We start from the raw sequence: 9,813 nt of genomic DNA on the forward strand, positions 1-9,813 counted from the left end.
CACAAGGGGTTAATCTCCAAAGTATACAAACAGCTCATGCAGCTCAATAACAACAACAAAAAAAACACAAACAATCCAATCAGAAAATGGGCAGAAGATCTAAATAGACGTTTCTCCAAAGAAGACATACAGATGGCCAAAAAGCACATGAAAAGATGCTCAACATCACTAATTATTAGAGAAATGCAAATCAAAACTACAATGAGGTATCACCTCACACTGGTCAGAATGGGCATCGTTAAAAAAATCTACAAATGGACTTCCCTGGTGGTGCAGTGGTTAAGAATCTGCCTGCCAATGCAGGGGACACGGGTTTGAGCCCTGGTCTGGGAGGATCCCACATGCTGAGGAGCAACCAAGCTCGTGTGCCACAACTGCTGAGCCTGTGTTCTAGAGCCCAAGAGCCACAACTACTGAGCCTGTGCGCTGCAACTGCTGGGGCCCGCGTGCCTGGAACCCGTGCTCAGCGGCAGGGGGAGGCCACCGCAGTGAGAAGCCTGTGCGCCACAAGGAAGAGTAGTTCCCACTCACCTCCACTAGAGAAAGCCTGTGCACAACAATGGAGACCCAACTCAGCCAAAAATAAATAATAAATAAATAAATAAATAAATTTATTTTTTAAAATTTACAAATGATAAATGCTGGAGAGGGCGTGGAGGAAAGGGAACCCTTCTACATTGTTGGTGGGAAAGTAAATTGGTACAGCCACTATGGGGAACAGTGTGGAGGTTCCTTAAAAAACTAAAAATAGAGCTGCCATAGGTTCCAGCAATCCCACTCCTGGGCATATACCTAGAGAAAACCATAATTCAAAAAGATACATGCACCCCAATGTTCATTGCAGCACTGTTTACAATAGCTAGGACACTGAAGCAACCTAAATGTCCATTGACAGAGGAATGGACAATGAAGATGTGGTACATATATACAATGGCATATTATTCAGGCATAAAAAAGAATGAAATAATGCCATTTGCAGCAACACGGATGGACCTAGAGATTTTCATACTGAGTGAAGTAAGTCAGACAAAGACAAATATATGAAACTGCTTATATGTGTAATCTAAAAAAATGGTACAAATGAGCTTATTTACAAAACAGAAATAGAATCACAGATGTAGAAAACAATCTTATGGTTACCAGGGGGGAAAGTGGGGGGAGGGATAAATTGGGAGATTGGGATTGACACATACACACTATTATATATAAAATAGATAACTGATAAGGACCTACTGTATAGCACAGGGAACTTTACTCAATACTCTGTAATGGCCTATATAGGAAAAGAATCTAAAAAAGAGTAGATATATGTATATGTATAACTGATTCACTTTGCTGTACAGCAGAAACTAACACAATATTGTAAAACAACTATGCCCCAACAAAAATTTTAAAAAAGTGGGCAAAGACCTGAAGAGACACCTCATCAAAGAAGAAGTACAGTGGCAAATAAGCATATGAAAAGATGCTCCAGATCTTATATCATCAGGGAAATGCAAATGAAAACAATGAGATATCAGTGCACCCCATTAGTTTGTTTTTTTTTTTTTTTTTTTGCGGTACGCAGGTCTCTCACTGCTGTGGCCTCTCCCGTTGCGGAGCACAGGCTCCGGACGCGCAGGCTCAGCGGCCATGGCTCACGGGCCCAGCCGCTCCGCGGCATGTGGGATCTTCCTGGACCAGGGCATGAAGCCACGTCCCCTGCATCGGCAGGCGGACTGTCAACCACTGCGCCACCAGGGAAGCCCAGTGAACTCCTATTAGAATGGCCAAACTCTAAAACACTGACAATTCCAGATGCTGGCATGGATGTGGAGCAACAAGAATTATCACTCACTGTTGGGGGCAAAATGGTGCAGCCACTTTTGAAGGCAGTTTGGCAGTTTCTTACAAAACTAAACATAGTTTCATCATATGATCCAGCCTTCATGTTCCTTGGTATTTACCCAAATGAAAAAAAAAAAAACCCTTGATGTCTACATAAAAAACCTGCACACAAATATCTACAGCAGCTTTATTCATCGTTGTCAAAACTTGGAAGCAACCAAGATGTCCTTTGGTACATGGATGGATAAATAAACTGTGGTACATCCAGACAATGGAATAGTATTCAGCACTAAAAATAAATGAGCTACTGAGCCACGGAAAGATGTGGAGGAACTTAACATGTGTGTTACTAAAGGAAAGAAACTAATCTGAAAAGGTTATATACTGTATGATTCCAACGATATGACATTGTGGAAAAGGCAAAACTATGGAGACAGTAAAAAGACTAGTGGTTGCTAAGGTTTAGGGGGAGGGAGAGATGAATAGGCAGAGCACAGAAGATGTTTAGGCAGTGAAACTATTCTGTATGATTCTACAATAGTGGATAGATACATGTCGTTATACAACACACATTTGTCAAAACTCATAGAATGTACAACACCAGGAGTGAACCTTAACGTAAACTATGGACTTTAGGTGATAACGACAATCAAGATAGGTTCATCAATTGTAACAAATGTAGCCACTCTGATGGAGGATGTTGATAACGTGGGAGGTTGTACATGTGCAGGGACAGGGAGTATATGGGAAGTCTCTATATTTTTCGCTCAGTTTTGCTGTGGACCTAAAACTGCTCTAAGAAAATAAGGTTTATTAATTTTTAAAAAGATGAGAAAACTGTTTCAAAGCAGTTCATTTATGTATCCAAGATCACACGGCCCATCTGGGGATGGAACCAGGACCAGAATCCCAGTCTCCTCAGACTGAATCCAGGTTTCCTACATACCAGTGAAAAAAAAAGCTACTTTATGTATGACCTGTTGCCTGTGGCTTCAGGGAAGCATATGGTACATTTCAGAAAGAATATCACAGTGATGGTGAGGGGGGTCTGGGGGGAAGTGATTATTATTGTTATGGCTTTGGCTTTCTGGAAATTCACTTATGTGGACCAGCTCATAACGGATTGGGAAGGATAAGTGTGTGTGTGCGTGTGTGTGTGTGTACATAAGTGCATGTATATTTGTGTATATGTGTCTATGTGTGTATGCATTTGTCAGTTGATGTGTTAGTTACAAAAGACTGGAAACTCCCACTGCATTGTGTACCTTTAGCGGAGTCTTTTAGAAAAGGAAAACAAGCATATACAAATAGAGAGGAACCACAGGAGAAGAGCCCACACGTCTTGTTGATGCCTGTTGTAATAGAATTAAAAAATAAGATGGAAGTCAAGCTGCTCAGGTTGTGGAAAGTTCTCGCTTATTCCCTAACACCCATCTGAACACGGCCAGCTGACCCAGTGACATGCAAACTCTGGGATCTGATCTGGCCTGACTTGTACAGTTTGGGCATGACTTAGAGATTTGAATGTTAAGATCGTCTCTCTGAAAGCAGGCCATCATCTTGAGTACCACCATGTGCAAAGTTTCCATGAGGTCGGTGTCCAGTGGGATTGCTGCGGAGACATTCCTGGTTAGCAGAGTTTATTCCAGCCTGATTCATGGGGCCAGACTGAATTGAACTCTAAGAGCTTCAGTGCTAAATTCCATTTCACCTTTCATACCAATGTCAAGGAGTTTTTTTCTCAGTTTCAAAGCCAGATGGAAAATGGCAAGTTCAAGGAGAAATAGTACTGGGGGAACTTTGCATCCTGGAGGCAAAAATGAATACCTCTAATTTGAAATTGAGGCTTCTAAAGGAATTTGTATGTAAATTTAAAAAATCGCCTTTGTTTGTTCTTGAGCTTATTATTGAAACACAACTATTTATTGTGGACCAATCTTAATCTTTTAAGCAGAGATTAATAAGATGGCAGCTCTTTGGACATCTATTACATCAGATGATGTGAATTTAGTTTTGGTTTTGGAATCTTTTTTTTTTTTTTTAAAGGCGAATGTGATTTGGGTGTGAGAGTGTGTATGAGGATGATGGCTTAAAGAATAGATTTTTTTTTTTTTTTTTTTTTTTTGTGGTACGCGGGCCTTTCACTGTTGTGGCCTCTCCCGTTGCGGAGCACAGGCTCCGGACGCGCAGGCCCAGCGGCCATGGCTCACAGGCCCAGCCGCTCCGCGACATGCGGGATCCTCCCAGACTGGGGCACAAACCCGCGTCCCCTGCATCGGCAGGCGGACTCTCAACCACTGCACCACCAGGGAAGCCCTTAAAGAATAGCTTTTTAAGGAGGAGTTTGGCCACCGTAGTGCATGCCATCCTAGGAGGAATGGGTAGGAATATCTCACACCTGGCATGCTGAATGAATACCTATTAGCCTGGGCACTGTCCCATGTGTCCTTGGTTTCCCCCAAGGCTATCTACAAGTGGAGCAGTCCTGGGGGGGCCTCAGCCCCCTGGGGCCTCTGCCAGTTCTCATCAAAGACTCCATGGAGTGGTCAGTACCAATAGGCTATGGTTGCCATGGCAGCAGCCATGAATGTCCTGGGTAACCAGGCACCACAGAGGTGCTGGGTTTTTCCCCAGAGCACAGTCTGTGCAGATGGTGAGGGAGGAAAGACCACTTTGCACAGGCAGATTTTGGGGTCATTGTTTCAGAATCCTGTACACACTTGATAGTTCACTGTTGTCCCTGAGTGGCTCTCACTTTAGATGCAGAATCATTGGGTGGAATAAAGATATTCAGGACTATCTTTGGCAAGCTGGCTAACCTAGTCACAAGGACAAGAAGGTTTCCCTGGAAAAATACAGCTGTCTCTTCCGCACAAGACTTCACTGATGTTCTATTCAGTTATGGGCTGATGTCAAAATGCCCAACCATCACTCGTGGGCTCTCAATAGCTCATGTTTATGCAGCAGGAGCAAAATATTGTACGTTTTGGTCTCAGGTACTCAGATCATGAACATAGTATATGCTCAATTAAAACTGGTGGTGGACAATGAAGTGGTAAGGAATAGGACTAGCCCCAATAATAGGTTCTCTGCTACTGCTCAAGAATGGAATGAACATTCAGAGGAAGGTGCCAGGAAAGATGACTGTTAGTGGTTAGCTGAGGGAGGAAATTCAGAAAGAGGAGCAGGGTAGAAGGCTTGGATGACCACCTGAGGTGACGTGAAAGCTGGCTGGGCACCTGGGAACAGCACAAGTTGTGCCTCCAAGAGTTGCAATCCAGAGGCGTTCCTTGCAAATAAAAAGAAAAATCCAAAACATTGCTGCCACATTTCGTGGCTCTGCCAGAGGAAAGAGAAGGGATGTAAAGTTTCTTGACTGGGGCAGCATTTATTTGGTTGTGGGGTAGATTTGTGGTGACAGATCAAGACCTCTCACTTAACAAGAGGAGACAAGGTCAGACCATCTAGGGAGATGGCTGAAAAGTGAGAATTTCTAGAGGCTGAAGAAAGATATGTAAAGGAAAACAAAGCAGTGAGGTAATCACCATGGGAAATGAGAACTCTTTTGGACTTCCTTACACTTACTTCATTTATGCATTAGTATTGTTTGATTTTGACTTACATATGGGAGGGGCATCCCTGTGCATAGGGGACTCAAAAGGTCTTACTTGAGTTCTTCTAGGGAGAGTCATCATCCCTAACCCACGTGGGTGCTCTGTGGGGTCAAGTGTGCTGGCCAAGAGAAGCTCAAAAGATACAGGCTTCCCAGCAGACACTTCTGGGGGGTCATTGTCTAAATGGGCAGAAACCAGGGCTGGAGGGAGAGACTCACCCAGAGAGGTGGTGGGTATGAACAAGGCTTCTGGACTACCCAAGGCTGAGCCAATGGACAAGGGAGGGAATGGCTCATGCCCCCGCCACCCCCCCCCCCCCCGCCCCCGCCATCAGCCATGCTGAGAGATGATGCCAGAACAGCACCTGCTGTGCCTGGATCTTAGAACAGTGTTCGTCTCCTTCTCTAAGAAGGCTGGCGAAAGACCAAGAGGTCCCAGTCATGCACAGCTGTCGACAACCCAGCTCTGTGCACTACAGCTGATCCAGTTCCGCTACTTTTGTTTAGTGGTGAATATTGAAATATTCCATAAGGCATTCAGCTTGGACTGGGGTTTTAGTAGCCAAAGAGATCCGATCCTGGACTCCAGGGATGTTTGCTCCTTTGGATGGATATTTTGTGGTTTCCATTAGAATTTTAGAAATGATGATGAATTACATGTTTATTTCACTAGTGCCTGTTGGTAGCAGATATTTACATTGCCTGAGAGAAACAGCCTTTCCTATTCTTATAAAGATTGGCTGGTTGGTATCACAGTATTCATGATCCCTGTTAATACAATGGGTATGTAGCCTTAATCTTGAAATGGTCAGTTACGCTTTGTTAGTAGGAAGAGTTAGTTCTCTGAAATCAAGCTCTGTTGCTTGTGTGGTCACAAATCTCTAGCTGACCACAGGGCACTATAGGATTGATGTCTAGGGGGGTAGTGTCTAAAATTACCTTTACAAATACCATTTTCACTGGTGATAAATCTCAATCACTTAGTCATGCTGACTACTTCAATTAGCTATTCTCTTAGTGCTAAAGTATTTTGTCCTCTTTCCCCTAGGACTCTCCTATTTGAATTAGGTGGATGCATGAAGCTTTCTTTCACCAAGGTAATGAGGCCAAGTAACAGTTTGACTCCTTTTAACATTTATTTAAGTTTTATGGTGTTGAACTTTTTTCCCCTCCCACTTAGTTATGCTGTTCCATGCAGTTGCAAGATTGCAAGCTTTTTGCACGATTGCAGATACCATCAACTACTTAGTTTCAGACACAGGACCAAATTCATCTCAATTTCCATCATTTATCTGTCAGCAATACAACATCACAATGATTTATTACAAAACTTTTTCTTTTCCACCTAACTTCCAGGAAAGCACTCATAAGAGAACTTGATATATTTTTCAATAGAACTAAAGAGATAAAAAATGTAACTTGGCTGACCTATGTCTGGATTTGGAAATGCTTCCTTAGAATACAAGTGAGTTCAGCTTAGTGATACTAAAGAATGTCATTTAGTATTGATTTATCTCAAAACTCCATGGTCTGAATTTCTTTGATCCAATTGGTAACTACAGAGTTACCAATTTTTATCTTGTGCTTCAGACTTAGAAAGCAGCAAACAATGCAATAACCCTTTACTATGCCTCTGTTTTTCCTGAGCTCTTTCACAGAACCTGTTTGTTTTCTAAGAGAAGCATTTAGTTTTTATTTGCATGTTAAACTTTTAGCTGAGTACCTAGAGGGAGCCAGAACAAGTACAACTAAACAGGAGTGGTGGTTTAAGATTCTTCTTATCACGCTGATCAATTGTGAGCTAGAGGAAGCTAGCAAAGGAAGATGGAGAGACAGCTCAGCAGTCTAGTTAGTTCTATTCCAGGAAAGAATTAGAGGGAAGGCATGTAGGGGAGGGGAATTTGTTTGGATGTGTGACAACTACTGCAAGTCTAGTTCATCCCACTCAGCAGAGGCCCAGGCCCCAACTGTCTACATATTTAAATACCTATGCATGTCAGCGAAGCAATAGCTCAGTCCCTGGAATTCCCATTTTTTAAAATTGTTCATTAATGAGTAGTTGTACCACATCACTTTCTGAGCTGGCCACTGGCTCTTGCCTGACTATTTACTCTATTTACCACTCTTGGGGGAATGGTTATGAAAAGAAAGGAATTTTCTTTGAGACTCAAAGTCCTGTGAAGCAGTTGTCTCTCTTATAAAAAAATGAATTATTTTTCCTTGAACAAACCTAAGCACAATACTGGAAAATAGAGTTATACTGGAAAAGAATGTCATCATTCTAATTTGCCCAGGAATATTTTAATAGTACAGTACAATATGTAATAGTACTTAATGGTATTAATAGTAGTTAATAGCACAGTACTGGGGTTGGCAAACTTTTCCTGTAAAGGGTCAGAGAGTAAATAGTCTTCTGGCTATGTGACCTCTGTTTTAATTACTCAACTCTGCTGTGTATTGTGAAAGCAGTCATAGAAACAGATAAACCAATGGGTGTGCCTGTGTTCCAATAAAACTTTATTTATGGACACAGAAATTTGAATTTGATATAATTTTCACATGTCACCAAGTATCCTTCTCTTGTTTCTTTTTTTTTCTTTTTCCCAGCCATTTAAAAATGTAAAATCAGTCTTAGCTCGCAAGTGGTGCAAAAACAGGCAGTGGGCCAGATTCTGTGCACAGATTTGGTTTGCTGACCCTTTTTGTAGTAAAAAGAGCCCATGGTTTTAGCCTCAGCACCTGGATTTGAGACCAGGATCTGTGATTGACTTGCCTTGTAGCCTTGGGGAAGTTACTCAGTTTGCCCAAACCCTAGTTTTCCGTCTATAAAACGTAAATTATAATACTCAAGCTCTGATGGTGGATTAGAATTAAATGAGAAAACTTGTGCAAGTACTCTGAATGCTCCAAAACACCACACAACGTAGGGTGTAATATTGTTTGGTTATCATTGTACATACTGTGCTTTGTCAAAATCAAATAGTAGCCTGACAGAGCTTGGACTGCTAGATGACATTCTACATCAAAAGCTCTCCAAGACGTTGAGGGCAGAAATATTAGGAAGAGGTATGCTTTACTCAATTTTAAATGAAAGGATAACATTTTCTTAAATGCGGGGTGGCCATAGAGTCTAGAAACAATGTATTATTAGTTGATTATATTGTAATGCAATATCAATGAATCATCTATTATGTATATGTTGCCTATGTTTTTTGACTTTATAGCCATCCATTGAAATGAAACCATAAAAGATAATGTTTACCATCTATGTAGGACATTTAATCTTCAACTACCCTTATGACTCTTCTGAATCACATAGAGTATCACCCAAGTCAAGGAAAGAAAGACTGTAAAGTAGTCAGACCCTTGGCAAGCTGTTTTGGAAATGACTATGAATATATATATATATATATATATATATATATATATATATATATATATAATTTTAAATCTTGTATCACTTAGCCAAGCAAATGATTTCACATTATTTTGCTGAGTTAAAGTAGTTTTCTAATGGAATTTTTAGAGTCTCTTTCTCTGTCCACCAGCTCCCATATTTATAAACAGTTTCTGAACATCCCAAAGATACTGGCTTCAATCTAAATAAAAAAGCAAAGGGGAAAAAGTAAGAAACCTGAAATGTAAGAAAATGTAGGAAGGGAAAACATAAGAATGTTGCTTGGAGACTTCAAAACTTAGGCTTTTAAATGAAGTCATAAATAATTTTTAAATTAGAGTATAATGAAAAACAGACATTTCAGAGCCCTAGTTTGGTTAAACCAGCAAGAGAAAATTGTGCTTAAGAAATAGATTGACCTTTTTAGAAACAGTAGCTGGATTTCTGTTAGGGAACATAAGATATTGAACTAAATCAATGGAACTGGAACTGGAGAACTAGGGAAAGAGAAAAAGAGAGGGACAGAGGGAGGAAGGGAGTGGGGAAAGAGAGGTTTCCTTCTCCTGGACATAGAGTGTCTATGTATTGGACCAACCAGGCTAAAAGGCCATATTTCGAAGGGATGGAAAAGTAATGACCTGACATTACAGCGATTGCAAAGGTGTTAATCCAAAAGAGTATAGTTTGCCCATGGGACATCCAAGGACATAAACAATTTTATCAGTTACATAAAGCTGACATAAATAAATAGGTGCTCTTCCAGTTGGAAAGCATGTTGAGGTGGGTGGAAATGACAATCTGAGGGTCTTGTCAGCCCTTGGGGAGGTCATGCTCCCAGCTGAGTCTGCCCTTTCCTCCAAACTGGAGTCAGTTGTGGCAAACTGTAACCCTTTAGCCCAAAGTTCTTATCTGGCTAATGGATACTGCCATGCTTTTATGGGAAAGGGACTCAAATACACCATCAAACAGACCAAAA

General features: G+C 41.2%; 1 long non-coding RNA gene across 1 annotated transcript; it reads right to left on the reverse strand.

The window, feature by feature from the left end:
• Window positions 1-318: 318 nt before the first annotated feature.
• LOC116753580 lies at window positions 319-9,231 on the reverse strand. Its single transcript, XR_004349770.1, has 3 exons — window positions 9,221-9,231; window positions 3,075-3,079; window positions 319-462 (listed from the first exon to the last, which is right to left on the reverse strand). It is a non-coding gene; the product is annotated as an uncharacterized LOC116753580 (long non-coding RNA).
• Window positions 9,232-9,813: the final 582 nt, after the last annotated feature.

This window comes from Phocoena sinus, chromosome 4 (genome assembly GCF_008692025.1).
Source record: "Phocoena sinus isolate mPhoSin1 chromosome 4, mPhoSin1.pri, whole genome shotgun sequence".
NCBI classification, from domain to species: Eukaryota; Metazoa; Chordata; class Mammalia; order Artiodactyla; family Phocoenidae; genus Phocoena; species Phocoena sinus.